Below are 16,536 nucleotides of genomic sequence, written 5' to 3' on the forward strand. Positions count from 1 at the left end.
GGATCATCGGGTCAGAAAAGATAAAGGCAGATTGTTCATAAAGGAGGAACACTATTAATCAATTCAGATTTTCAAAGATAAGCTGCTGAAAATTTGCAAGGTATGTACTCTTGAAGAAAGACATGCTTTTGTTCTTCTTTGTCAAGAGTTTAATGATATTTTTGCTTGGAGATATGAAGATCTTAAAGGTTTTGATCCTCACTTAGCTCAGCATACCATTGAGCTGGTTGAGAATTCAAAACCAGCAAGGCAAAAACAAAGGCCTTTGAATCCAAAATTAGAACATCTAATGAAGACTGAATTAGATAAACTTGTTCTAGGAAACATCATTTTTCCCATAAAGCACACATCTTGGGTCTCTAATCTAGTTCTTGTTAGGAAGAATAATGGTGAAATCAAGTTATGTGTTGACTTTAGGGACTTAAACATGCCCTCCTTGAAAGATCATTATCCACAGCCCTCAATGGAACAAATTTTGCAGGTTGTTTTAGGTTCAGAGAGGTTCTGATTACTTGATGGTTATTCAGGATATAACCAAATTGTGGTCAAAGAAGAAGACTAGTACAAAACAACATTTACCACCAAGTGGGGTACAATAGCTTATAACAAAATGTCATTTGGATTATCCAATGCAGGGGCAACATTTCAGCGTGCAATGGACATAGCATTTCATGGCCTAATTAACAGGTTTGTTTTGGTTTATTTAGATGATGTAACAATTTTTTCAAAGAATGGTGATCAACATTTTGGCCATCTTCGATAGATTTTTGAAAGATGCAGGGAGTATGGCATTTCATTGAATCCCAAGAAAAGCATATTTGTTGTCCATGAAGGCAAATTGTTGGAATATATTGTTTCTAAACATGGCATTTCAATAGACTCCGAGAGGATCACAACCATACTTGCATTGCCATTAAGAAGAGACTCCAAAGTTTCATAGGTAGGATTAACTTTATCAGAAGGTTTATTCCTAATATTGCAGCATTGATGCAACCACTTAGAGTTGTCCTTAAGAAAAATATTCCTTTTTAGTGGACTAAGGAATGTAATAATAGTTTTGAAGAAATTAAAGAGGCAATTGCAGCAACCCCTGCTCTCATTAATCCTGATTTTAAGAAAAAAATTATTCTATATGCTTTTGGGAGTGAGGATACTATTTTTGCAATGTTGTGTCAACAAAATGATGAAGGCTTAGAACAACCAATTGCTTACTTTAGTTGGATTCTATATGATTATGAAACTAGATAATCATTTGTAGAAAAACATGTGTTAGTTGTTATAAGAAGCCTTAAGAAATTCAGGCACATGCTTTCTAACAATACGATTCAGCTCATGGTTGCTCATCATACAGTGAAAGAGTATTTGCTTAGCAAGGACATAAATGACAAAAGGGTGGGTTGGATTACCAAGGTAATGGAATATGACATCTCAATCAAGATAACCAAGCTAGTTAGAGGCAAGGGTTTGTGTGAATAGCTTGCTGGAAGTACATAAAACAACATTGAAGACGAGCAACAAATTGAAACAACACTCAGAAATGAAGAACAACCTGTTGTCCCACCTGTACCAACCACTTGGAATCAACAAATTGCCTCTTATTTACAAGTTGGTGACTATTTAAAAGGTTTAGAAAGGTCAAAACGAAGGTATTTCAGGCTATAAGTCATTTCTTATGCTTTAATAGATGGTATTTTGTTTAAAAAAGACTAAAATAATATTCTATTAAGATGCATTGAGCCAGATTAGATTGAAAGAGTTTTAAAAGAATTTCATGATGGACCTGCTGGAGGTCACTTTGCAGCAAGTATAACAGCTCTGAAAATTATGAGAGCTAGTTATTATTGGCCTGATTTGTTTAAAGATGCTCACTCATGGGTGAGGAAGTGTGAAAAATATTCATTATTTGCAGGCAAACAAAAGCTTGCAGCCTTGCCTTTGCAAACAATTGAAGTTGAGAAGCCCTTTGCAAAGTGGGGGCTTGATTTTATAAGACCTATTAATACACCTTCTAGTGCAAGTCACAAATGAATTCCTACAATAACTGATTATTTCACAGAGTGGACATAAGCAGTTCCATTGAAAGAAGCTAATGAAACTTATGTCCTAAACTTCTACCAAGACTTATTGTCCAGGTTTGGTACCCCAGAATCAATCATTTTTGATAACACTTTAGCTTTCATTGGTCTTAGAGCTTCAGATTGGTCAGTTAATCACAATATATATTTTAATACCTCATCCAATTATTACCCTCAGGGTAATGGACAAGTCGAATCAACTAACAAAAACTTGATCAACATCATTAAAAAGACCATTGTTGAGAATTAGAGAACTTGGCACGAAAAGCTCAAGTTAGCCATTTGGGTTGATAGAATTACACCAAAGAGATCAATAGGTAACTCTCCTTATGTTTTAACTTATACCAAAGAAGCCAAATTACCTATTTGAGTTGAATTGCCAACTTTAAATTATGTAATAGAGCTAGAGCTACTTGAGGAGAAGCTAATGCAGATTAGGCTTTCTCAGCTTATGAAGTTAGAAGAAACTTGTAAGGAAGAATACAGAAAATTAAAAGTTCATCATGCTTAGATAAAGAGAACCTTTGATAAGAAAGTTGTACCACACATATTTAATCAAGGTGATCCTGTTTTCAAGTGAGATGAGCTAAAAAATTGACCCGGTAGACATACCAAGTTTGATGCCATGTGGGATGGCCCATATGTTATCACATAATGCAAACAAAATAATGCATTCTAGCTTGCAAAGTTGGATGGAGAGGTGTTGCCAATCCCTATAAATGGGATTCACCTCAAACTATGCTATTGAGTACTAATAGTTTGCATATGTACATAGTAAAATAGTTGCAGTTTTGTTTTTAGCAGTTTGTCAGGCCTAGCTATAAGCCGAGTTGTAGTAGTTTGATTTGAATAAGTGTTTTTCAACACTCCAAATTTTTCAATTTTCCTAATTTGAGTTTTTATTTTCAGTTTTCAACAAGTTTTTAGCTCAATAAGTGCTTCCAGCACATTGTTGTTTTCAGTATCAGTTCAGTTCAATTTTGTTTCAGTTTTCCATAAGTGCAGATCGCACAGTGTACAGGCTTAGCTGTATGTAGAGCCTTTGTAGTTTCATTTTTAGTTTTGTTTAGTATGCTGAGATGCAATTCTAGGTTTTGAAGAGGGCAGAATTGACTCAATGCCCAAAGGAAATGCTAGTTTACTGGATACTACTGTTTAGCAAGCAAACACCCTTGAGAGGTTGCCAAAACTGTTACCAAAATTTTACCACACCTAAATTTTTTGGTTAACTATTACAGGTTTTATGTATTACAGAAAAAAGGTACACAATTTTTTTTCCAAAATTTTGTTGTCTTTATTAAATAAACATGTATGCCATACAAGTATCTTATTTCCAAATATACAATATTGAAATCAAGAAAGACATACATGAGTAAAACCTCTGCATGTAATACATTTTTATTTATAAAGAGCAAACTGTTTACAAGATCCCACACAAGCCAAGGAAATAGCTGAGAAGAGATCACACTGATCATAGAAATATAAATACAAAAGAAGAAGAAGAATGTGTGGAGAAACAAAAGAAAGAACCTATCATTGGTTGGATAGGTTGATGAGTTATGTAGAAATATTTTCTTGTCAGCTTCATTGATTCAAGCATCCCACTGTCTGCTCCATGGGATAACCTGAAACAGAGAGAAAAATGATTCAATTAGAGCTCCGGGTTATTCCTTTCACTTCTACATATTGTTGGCAAATGCACACTCTAATGAGAAATTGTAGGTGATTGTAGGTTTTGTCATTGATGGCAATCTTTCAATCACATGATACCGGCAAGACAATATATCGGCACCAGCAACGACATACTCTACACCGGCACACAGGACACTGACAGACAAAGGAAGGATACTGGCACTCTGGCCGACAAGAATTTTGTTTAAAATATATTTTGTAATTAATTGTAAAATCATTGTAAGCCGACATGGTGAGTTGTAATATGACTCATATATGTATGAGATCATTGTAGAACATTTTGTAAGAAGAAGAAGATAGGCAAAATTATGCAGACCTAATATGCGAATTTTAGGTTAAGGGTTTATGTATGTAGCAGAGCTAAAACCAGTATTGGATCTGGCATAGCAGATGCTATTTTGAAGCAGTACAAGACATTGGATTTGTATAATCCATTTTGTAAGTCAGTGTGACTTCTTATTTTGTATTTGATCAGTGAGCTCTAGGCACTTGGTCTTCCTGCATGTGCGGGCCCCTATTGTAAGAGTAATATTCACTTATTGGCCAGTAAGCGAATATTGTGGGTCACAAATCCCACCGAGGTTTTTCCCACACCGGGTTTCCTTTTTAAACTACTGTGTTATGGTATGCTTTTCATGTGGTTGTTGTCATCTTTGTTTACTGCATTATTTTTTGTTTACCGGTATACAGTATTGATATACTTTACATGTTTTCAATCAAGTAAATTCTTCAACTGGTCAGATATTGATTCACCCCCCCTCGCAGTATCTTTGGGAATCCTAACAATTGGTATCAGAGCCTGGTCCTCTATTTTCAGAAACATAACAACTTAAGGAAGATCTTGCAACCAATAGAGATGGATAACTTGAAGAAACAATTGGAAACAACTCTTTCAGACTATGATACAGAAAAATTGAAGAATATCAAACTTGAAGATGATCTAAAAGTTGCTCAAGATATCATTCAAGCACTTCAAGAGAATTACACTATAGCAAGGAATAAAAGAAGAGAACTTTGTGAGAAGATGCAGAAAGAGGGAGATGAAAAGGAAACTCTTAATGATCTAGTAAACTAACTAAGACAAGAGATAAGTACAACACAAAATGAGATGCATGATATGACTATGAGATTTTGCAAAGAAATTGAAGATAGGAAAAAAAATGAAGAAGATCTGACTAGAAGACTAAATGATGCTGCAAATGAAAACACAAGACTTAGTTATGAAAATAATATGCTGAAGACAAATCTGATGCACACACAAAATGACTCAAATGAACTTATGAGACAGAAAGAAATCTTGGAAACAGAACTAGCTACTACAAATCAGCACAAAGAAAAATTCAAGAAAAGCTCAGAAGAACTTGGTGACATGCTGAAGAATCAGAAACCTAATGGTGACACTAATGGCCTTGGCTTTGAAGCTAGTAAAAGCTCTAGTACTGCAAACACACATGATCATAGCAAATCGGTAAGACAACCAATTGCTTATAAATTTAATGGCAAATGCTTTAACTGGAACAAGTATGGTCATAGAGCAAATCAATGTAGATCTAGAAATTATCAGAACACCAATATAGCCACCGGTCAATGTTCCAAATGCAACAAAGTTGGTCATAATTCAGAGAATTGCAGAATGAATGTAAGATATGTTGGTGGAAGATTTGGACACTTATCTAATCAACGCAGAACACAAACTGACATAGGATATGGGAAAGCAATTCAGAAAAATAATGTGACCTGTTATGCCTGTAACAAGATTGGACACATTGCTAAAATTTGTAGAAGGAAGTCCTCACCGACAAATAACAAAGGTCCTAGTTTGAAAGGTAAAGAAAATGTTGAAGAGGTAAAGCAAGAATTCTCAAAACAATGGATCAAAAAATCAGAACAAAATGTTGATGGGAATACTCCTCCACCGACAGAACAGAGTAACACTCCACCCGACAGGAGACTCTTCATCTAATTGAAGGAAAATCCTTTTGAGGGTTTAGCAACTGAATGAAAAACATGCTATTATTCCCTCGGTTGATGGTGAGAAGTTGAGATTACTTCTTTACCGGCAGATAAGTTAAGTTGTGACTTAATCGACAAGCATTAAATCTGGCAGGTGAAGAAAATAACATTATAAAACAAGTATTTTGGCTCCATTTTCATTTCACCGAGCATTCAAATCTTCGAGAGTGCAAAAATCCCGAGCAAAGGCATTCCAAGCAAAGAAGCAAAGCAAACTATCAAATCTTTCATCCCTAAGGCAGATTAAGGTATTTATAGCTATGGCATCCTCATATACTCCTAAATTTATTGCAAACCCTACTGTTGTTGAAGTTATTAAACACCCTAGACCCGTATTCTAGCTAGTTCCCGAAATTGCAAAGAAAGATGATAGTTTAGGTGCATTTTCTCAAATACCTAAAGGGGTAGTATATGTTGAAGACCCTAGAATGTATATACACTATCATACTGATGAACTAGGTGATGAGGAAATTAAGAATATGTATAAATCTATAATTTGTGATGAATCCGAAAATGTCAAAATTGAACACAAGATAATAGAAACCCTACGTTTTACAAAAATTCTTAGTATCTCGGATTTCCCCAAGGATATCGTAAGAATTGTGCTAAGCAAGGTTCATGGTGAATTCTTTTGGTTGGACTCTATTCACAAGATTGCTAAAGAAGCAGTAAAGGTTGCGATAGGGTTACCCTCCACTGGCAACAGACTTGACAAAACTAAGAAGGTCTCAAATGATTTAGTGACAAAACTAACCGGTGCAACATCTGACAAGATATCACTAAGGGTAAATGATGTAACGGATATCAATGTCAAATCTATCAATATGATTTTAGGTTACAAGACTACACATGCAAATAGGTTAAACTCAGTTTCTAGCCTATGCATTAAAAGTGCCTATGATATGGTAAATAATAATGCAAGGATAGACATATGTGAATGGCTTAAAGATGAACTGATTGATAATTTGGGAAAGATAAAGAAAGGCAAGAAAAGAACATTCAGATTTGGAAACCTACTTGTTTGTCTGATGCTATATATAACCAAACAAGTACCTGGTATTGGCACCAAAGATTTTGGATATGATATACTGGTAGGACAACAACTATCAGTATTGCTAAACAACATGGGAGAGAACAGGGAAAATAACTTAAATGAGTATTTCAGGCATTGAAAGCTCGAATGAAAACAAGAGTAAGGTTATCACAAGCTATTATGGATAAGTACCAAAAGGAAATTTGTTTTGTAATAAAGAAAGATGAAATTTGGATGGAGGCAGTTGTTCCTAGAACCATCTGGGTCACTAAAATGGGGTATGAGACTGATGACAACATAATAGAAACCTATGCAAAAACCCTCCTAGAAGCTCCTAAGGAACCTAAAGAAGAAGTATTTGGCAATGCTGAAACTATAGAAAGTCAATTTCAATCAAAGAAAAGAGTTAAAAAGGTTGAGCAAACTATTAGAAAAGGAACCCGGTAGGCAAAAGCTATTAAAGAAGATGTGCTAAAGCAAACCGGTATAACAGAAGGTGAGTTAGAAGCAATCCAACCGGAAACGCACCTTTCACTAATGGGAACTTCCTTAGAAAGTGACATACCTGCAGTATTCAAGAGAGTTGAGAGGAAGAGAAAACCTTCACCGACACCTTCTCCTACACCAAAAAGACAGAAGCAACAAGCAGTAATGCCCCCAGCAAAGAAATTAACTCCAAAGAAAAAGAAGTTGACTCCTAAGAAGAAGTCAAAACAAACTATAGCTTCTATTGATAAATTACTGGATGAAATTACTGAGGATGGCAAGTTGAAGAATATCAGCAAATTGTATAACACACTATTTGTTGATGATAAAGAGAAAGTAGAGAACAGTGTAATATTACACTTAGATATTTTCAAGAAATTTTTGATGCAAGTTGTTGATGAAATACCGATAGATCTATACAACAGACTAGAAGCTAGAAGAGTAGCTATTATTGAGCTTGATAAGAAAATAAAGATTGAAAAATTACTTGTTGTACATCCTGTTAACTCACCTAATAAGATAGATCAATTGATCTCTGAGGCTAACTGGTTAGTATTTTCAATTGCTCACTGGCATGCAGCACTAATGGTAGGGAGAGTGAATCAGATAACGAAGGAAACAATAGATGCATGGGATATATTCCTGGTAGAAAAAGAAAAACAGGAAGAGTCTCAAAAATCTAAAACCTTCAAGGTATATCAAAAGGATAGGGACAAAGGAAAAGGCAAGGTTGGTGGACATCCCAGTATAAAGATAACAGACAACTTACCCCCACAGCCTTTAGATACTCCACCGGTAGACACTACTGAAAATCAACCGGCAACAAAGAGTATGAAGACAACACATGAGGACACAAATCCTTATTCTGAGGTGTTGTACACAATGAATATCGACACACAGGAAGTCAACATTGTGGTTGATAAGGAAACAAATGAGAAAAGAGTTGTGGCAACTGAGCCACCGGTAGAAGACACAACAATTGAGACAAATGTTGAAGATACAGTTGGAGACATTGAAATTGGGAGTGAGCAACAAACTGAACAGACAACGGATACAAGAAAAATAGATAGCACTGGTATTGAGCAACCGACTGAAAACATTTCAGGGGCAAGCACAGAGAAACTGGTAGAAAATACAATCACAAGCAGAAAAACCGGCAGTGGATACCACTGAAAAATCATCAGAGGCACCATCAGGGAAACCATTAGTAGAGAGCACAAAGAAACAGGAAGAACAATAGGTTCATTCACAAGTACATTCAGAGACAGTGCCACCAGCTACAACTGAAAAACCTTAACCTTTGGTAGCTGAAATGGAGACACAAACTGATCCTCCAGTAAAAGAGGAAAGCAATGCTATTATCACCACCAACGGATTACAAATTGTGAAGTCAGTTGGACAGACATCCAGAACCTCCATGTTTGAATTCAGACCAACAAATGTGACAAATGTACTGCTAGATTCAATTAAGAAAATAACAGATTGTAATGCACTAGCATATAAAGCTATTGATGACACCATACCAATTTTGAAGATGATAGCTCCAAAGTGTAACATGGACAACAAAGATTCTTTGAACCAATTAGACACATTGTCTAAGTATATAACCGGTAACCTAATAATACTAGACAAAATAAATGAGGATACATTTAAGGAGAGATTGATAAAGGAAAAAGAAAAATTCTTTGAGGATATAGTTAAGAAGAACAAGGGAGAGATGGACACTCTTTTACCGGAACTCAATGAAATCATTTTTGACTTCAAAAAACTATACAGGGATACATGCAAAACATATGTATTAACAGAAGATCTTGACAAAGAAATCAGAAAGATATAGGATAAGATTAACAATATTGCTGACAATCTGATTGGGACATCAGATTCATTTTTGGAATTAGAAAAGAAAATTGCAAAGCAAGAAGAGAAAATCAGGAAACTGGAAAATGAAAAACAAAGAATAAAGGACAAAGCAAAGGACATGCCGACTTGGTCCAAGATTAGAGTATCTTATTTCTTTCAAAAAAGAAATATCTGAGGCTCCAGTTCTCGGACTAAAGACACTAGAAGAGAAAAAGCACATACTCACCAGTACAGTGCAGAGAACCCATGAGGCTATAAAAGACAGTAAAATATTCAACAACGACATAAATTCAATTTTGACAGATATTTTTCAAAGTGTAACCCACCAATTACAAGAAACCAGGCAGAACTCCACTGACAACGAATGACAACCTTTGTCATTGATGTCAAAGGGGGAGTAGAGGCTATGAGAAAAATGATCAGCAAATGGCTCATCAGCTCAGGGGGAGCTCATATTTTTTTGGTAAGACAATTCTGGCAGACTCACTTTTTGGATTTTTCTCATGAGTGTTGCCATCAATGCCAAAGGGGGAGATTGTTGGCAAATGCACACTCCAATGAGAAATTGTAGGTGATTGTAGGTTTTGTCATTGATGGCAATCTTGCAATCATATGATACCGACAAGACAATATACAAGCACTGACAACAACAGACTCTACACCGGCACACAGGACACCGACTGACAAAGGAAGGATACCGACACCCTGGCCGACAAGAATTTTGTTTATAATATATTTTGTAATTAATTGTAAAATCATTGTAAGCTGACATGGCAAGTTGTAATATGACTCATATATGTATGAGATCATTGTAGAACATTTTGTAAGAAGAAGAAGAAGATAGGCAAAATTATGCAGACCTAATATGCGAATTTTAGGTTAAGGGTTTATGTATGCAGCAAAGCTAAAACCAGTACTGGATCTGGCATAGCAGATGCTATTTTGAAGCAGTACAAGACATTGGATTTGTATAATCCATTTTGTAAGTCAGTGTGACTTCTTATTTTGTATTTGAGCAGTGAGCTCTAGGCACTTGGCCTTCCTGCATGTGCAGGCCCCTATTGTAAGAGTAATATTCACTTATTGGCCAGTAAGTGAATATTGTGGGTCACAAATCCCACAGAGGTTTTTCCCACACTGGGTTTCCTCTTTAAACTACTGTGTTATGGTGTGCTTTTCATGTGGTTGTTGTTAGCTTTGTTTACTGCATTATTTTTGGTTTACCAGTATACAGTATTGATATGATTTACATGTTTTAAATCAAGTAAATTCTTCAACCGGTCAGATACTGATTCACCCCCCCTCTCAGTATCTTTGGGAATCCTAACACATACACTATGCTACTCCTAGAGTGCCTACACTACAATATCATTTTCAGAACAGAGAAGATCAATGCAGAAAAGATGCCATGAGATATCGACAAGAACCATGTTCTTATCTAACGTGTTTGTTTCACGTGCAGATACAACTTCCATTTCAGAAATATCATGTATGTGGGTTAAAATGGGTTCCCAAAGCAGTTGAGTTCAACAAACATGTCATTACCCACAAGGTGACACTAACCAGTTATCAAATAATGAGTACATCAAGCCATGATCCCACATATTGTCATTCAATGACTATACAAATTGTCATCCAATGATAGTATATACAACATGAACTTGATAACACTCACGAATCAAAAATTGAATAGCGTCATCATGTGAATAAGGGCAGTATGTGAGGTCACAATAGGGCTGGGATTTCCTTATTTTTCATAAAATATAAAAGAAAAATATCGACTTAGTAAGAACTCGCATAAATGGCTATTGATTCCTAGAGACCAATAAAAGAAATTAGAAGGCTCAAATAGATGTCCATAGCACAATGGAAATAGTATCAAAACATCAGACAAAGATTGGCTACCCACATGTCAATAGACAATAAAAAAGGAAAGGTTGTATGACAATCAATATACAGTAGGATGAACTATCAAAATGAGAAGACTGTGACTTCACTACTAAGGTCATCATGTATTAATGCATCTAACAAAGAAAAAGGCAAGTATACAGTCCTCTATGAACAAAAATCAGTCATGAGGTGTCATAGTACAGTACACATGTATAGGTCAAAGTCTCAAGAAAGTGGTGCACTATGAGTTGCAAAGAGCACAAGTCTGAGACAGTATGATAGTGACAGAAAATCATTAGCATTCAGATCATCTATATTTTAGAAGTGGAGTGTAATTTCAAAACAGTGCCTACATTAGCTCAAAAGATCACACAAGAAGCAATCACTGTCAAGAAGCATCACAGTGACCTAACATTAACAATATGAATAATCTTCTTGTCTAAAATGTAGATAGTGATTAATTTCAAATATAAAATATAGTTTGTACCAAAGCCTTTTATACAAAATTTGTTCACTATAGTATACAATAAGAAACCGTGATTTAGAAATCATAGAAGCAACACTGTTAAAGATAATTTAATGACAACATGGATGGAGTACCAACCTTATTCATCAGTCAACAATCATTGCACAATCACAATCAATGAAGCATCATACAAATAATGATACAAAAGTAAGAATGAGGAACCAGTATCAGTAGTGTCTATAGGTGCAACATTCAAATGGAAACTCACTACTAAAGAGGACAATCACAATGAAAAAATACAGTCAAAAGTCAACCTGTAGCAAATGAATTTATCAATAATAACCTATTTTTTAATTGAAAACTATAACCACCAAATTGAAGCACAACCATAAACCTAACCCTCAATTAAACTAAACCTAACATTAATCATAATCCTAAACCCTAATCTAATCCTAAACATAATTCCAACCATAACCCTAAAACTAATCATGATATAAACCCTAATCCTAGCCATAATCTTAAACCATAACTTTAAAGCCTAAGCCTAACCATAATCTTAACCCTAACTCAAAATAAGATGTAAATTTTAACATTAACCATAACCATATCCCAAACCATAATCCTCAGCCATAAACCTAAACATGATATAAATCCCAACCTTAATCATAACCCTAACCCTATACCCAAACCCCAACCATAATGCTAACCCTAAGCTTTAACCCTAACCCTAATCTTATCCTTAAACCCTAGCCATAATCTTAACCCTAATCTTTAACCCTAACCCTATGCCTAACCATGTTGAAACCCTAACCCTATCTACAATCTAAACCATAACCCTAAACCCTTAGCCTACTAACCATAATACTAAACCTAAATGTAACTTCAACCATGATATAAACTACAACTATAACCATAATCCTAACCATAACCCTAAAGCCTAAACCTAATCATAATCCTAACCCTAACCCTAGCAATAATCCTTAGTCTTAATCCTAAAACCTAAACCATAACCCTACATCTAACTCTAAACTTAATCCCTAACTTAAGCATGATATAAACATAAACCTAATCATATCACTAACCATAATACTAAGCCCTAACCCTAACCATAATCCTAAGCCCCTAATTTTAATATTTTATATTTAAGTATGTGTCTTTGGTTTGGGCCTTAAATTTTACCTCACCCACTTTCTCAAATTTTCTTACCACATAGGGAAAGAATACAACTACATACAACTATACATTATGCATCAAAACCCTAATCCAAACCATGTCGTAAACCCTTGCCCTAATCATAATCATAACCCTAAATTTAACCCTAAATTGTAACCTTAACACTAACCATAATCATAACTCTAACCCTAACCATATTCATGATGTAAATACTAAACTTAACCATAACCCTAAACCATAATCCTAAGCCTAACCATAATCCTAACCTTAAACCTAAACCCTAACCCTAACAACAACCAAAACCCTAAGGTAGTCTTAACCCTAAACTCGTCTTAACATTGACCCTAATCCTAATTTAACCTTTATGCTAATGTAACCCATAACTTGACCCTAACCCTAATTAAATGGTATCCCTAACACTAATTAAATATGAACCCTAACCTTAAACTCGAGCTTTATTATAAATCCCTAATGCCAACAACATATTTTATCCTCAAACCCTAAGCCTATTTGAATCCTAACACTATTTATAACCTCAATTGAACCTTGATTGAATTTTAATCTAGCTTAATTGAACAGTAACCCTAACCCTCGCATTACTTCTAATCAAACCCTAATTTTAATTGAACCCCAATGCCAAGCTAACCCATAAATTAACCCTAATCTTAATTAAATATTAACTCTAACTTTAAAGGTAAGCTTTATTATAGAACCCTAACCCTAAGACCATGACTTAATCCTAAACTCTAATCCTATTTGAATCCTAACACTAATTATAACCCTAATTAAACATTAGCCCTAATCATAACACTAATCCTAATTGATCCCTAACCTTTATTAAAACCTATCATAAACAACAACATGAACCCTAACATGGTCTTAAACCTTAAGTCAACCTGACATTGACCCCAACCCTAATTAACCTTTACGCTAATGTAACCCATAAGTTAAGCCTAATTAAATATTAACCTAATCATAAAATCAACATTTATTGAAGAACCCTAACCCTAACCCTATTCAAATTCTAACACTATTTATAACCCTAATTGGATCCTAATTGAATTGTAGCACAACATAAGTAAAGACTAATCCTAATCCTAATTAAATATTATTTATAACCATAATGTGATTCCTAACCCTCAACATATACCTAACCATAATCATAACACTAACCCCTAACCCTAACATTAGACCTAACCCTATCCCTAACCATCATGTAAACCCCAACTCTAGCCATAATCCTAACTAGAACCCTAAACCCTATGTCTAATCATAGCCCCAACAATGATGTAAACCATAACCATAATAATAATTTTAACTATAACCCTAACCCTAAAAACATGCTTTATCCTTAAAACCTAACCCAATCGTAGCACTATTTATAGCCCTAAATGAATCCTAATTTATTTGTTATACAACTTAATTAAACACTAACCCTAACACTAATTGAATATTAACAATACTCGTGATGTAAATCCTAACCCTAACTATAAAACCTAACCATAATCATAACCCTAAACTCTAACCCTAACCTTAATCCTAACACATACCCTATGTTGTAATTGTAACCATAATCCTAACCCTAAACCTAATCATAATTTTAATCTTAACCCTAAACCCTAACCCTAACCATGATATAAACCACAACCATTATCATAACCCTAACCCTAACCCTAACCATCATGTAAACCCTAACCCTAGCCATAATCCCAATTAGGACCCTAAAACCCTAAGCCTAATCATATCCCCAACCATGATGTAAACCATAATCATAATCATAATCCCTAACTGTAGCCCTAATCATCATGTAGACCTTAACCCTAACAATAATCGTAACCGTAAACCCTAACTCTAACCCCAAGCTTAATAATACAATAGTATAATTATATATTAACATTGCAGGCACCTAAAAATGTCTCATTAATTCAACACTAATTATTCGTCTATTTAATTAAGTAGTTCTTTAATTATTTGATTAAATTAACTATTTCTTCTAAAACACCGCCTTTCAACATTTCTAATTATTCTATTTCTATTAATCATTTTAATCAGTTAACCGTATCTCAATTATTAATTAAATATCAATTATTTAATTAATTGCGTTTTATTCCTTAGTTAAATAATCTTTATTATTTGATTAATTAAATCTCCTAAGTTTAAATAATTTCATTTAAATTAATTAATTAAATTCCTCCATTTCCCCAAATTATAATTCCAACTAATTTCATTTCATATTTCCCCAAATTCGAATTTCACTTCATTTCATCTAATTTCATATTTCCAAATTCACATTTTCCCCAAATTTGAATTTCAATTAATTTCATGTGCATTTCAGCATTCGAATGACCAAATTCAAATCCAAATTGAAAGTGAAAATCAAATTCAATTTCAAATTCCTACAACACATGCTAAAATCAGAATTGATTGACCAAATCAGTTGTTTAATTAGTTAACTCATCAATCATCCTTTTTAACTCTCAATCAATTTAGACATCTAATCCATATATTCAGTTCACTAATCAATCAAGTGAGTTGACTAATCCATCTATTCAATTCACTCTTCAATCAATCCAGTTGACTACTCAATCAATTCAGTTAACAAATCAATCAATTCAGTTAACAAATCAATCAATTGAGTTCACTGATCAATCAATTTAAGTTATCTCTCAATCAACACTTGAGTTCTATTTCTCACCCCCTTTGTGTTGAAAATCTATAAATTCAACTTCTTTTCATCAATTCAAGCTAGCTTTTTTAAAATCATAGAATCACAGTCTTCAATATTATTGCTTATCTTATGCAGGAAATCAAGTGCACTACCTGAGAGCCACCTACATCAACAACAATGGAGAAGAGCAATGAAAGCCTTGCTATGTCAATTGAGGGAGTCTTAGATAGATCATTTCAATTCAATTGATAATTAGCTTTATTTCATTGTTATTTAGGAGTAATAATTAGATTTAGAGTTGTGATTCACTCTTTGATAATCTGATTGATGCAATTTATGCTTATTTATTGTCTGAATACATTTGGTGAACCCAACGTGAAATCACTCTAACCTTCATTTTTGTTTTGACAAAATTTGCAGATCCGTACGTGCACAAGAAATTGGATATCGCAATTACATACGCAGAAATTCGCAATTGCTAATATCATATCGCAATTGCCCTTATATCATATCACAATTGATTAGATAGGATATCGCAATTGCTTAAACAGATCGCAATTGTTCTTAAGGATTGCAAATTCAAAAAAAATTGTCATTTTTGCATTATTTTGTCTTGCACATGTAACCCTAAAATTTTATTAAATTTTGGAAAAATTCATTTTTGCATATAAAATGTATCTATTTCAATGGCAGGAATGGTGACATTCCGAATTTCAAGTGCAAGAAAGGCAAAATAGCATAGGATACAACAAAAAGCTTATCAAAGGATGAAAGGGAGCTCCGTGAGATCGAAGAAAGAGAGGAGATCGCTCAGTATCACTGAACCATCCATCGCTTTTTAATCAAATACAAATTCTTTGACAAAATCGATGTGTTGGCTCGCGTAGTGTGGAATAATATCATTGCAGAATAACTCTTCTATCTTTTGCCTTTTTCTTCTGTTTTTCTGTTAAAAATTCAAAAAATCTAAAATAAAAAAAAAATTCAAAAAAGAGAGAAAAGAAGTCTCAATTGCTATCACATCATATTGCAATTGATCAATCATCGTGTCGCAATTTCTTACACAGTAATTCACAATTGATGGTTTATCATTTCGCATTTGACATTATACCAATTCACATTTGATTAGTAGTTTAGTCACATTTGATAGATTTAGTTTTTCAGTTTCAGTTTTATTACA

Source organism: Cryptomeria japonica, chromosome 1, assembly GCF_030272615.1.
Source record: "Cryptomeria japonica chromosome 1, Sugi_1.0, whole genome shotgun sequence".
NCBI classification, from domain to species: domain Eukaryota; kingdom Viridiplantae; phylum Streptophyta; class Pinopsida; order Cupressales; family Cupressaceae; genus Cryptomeria; species Cryptomeria japonica.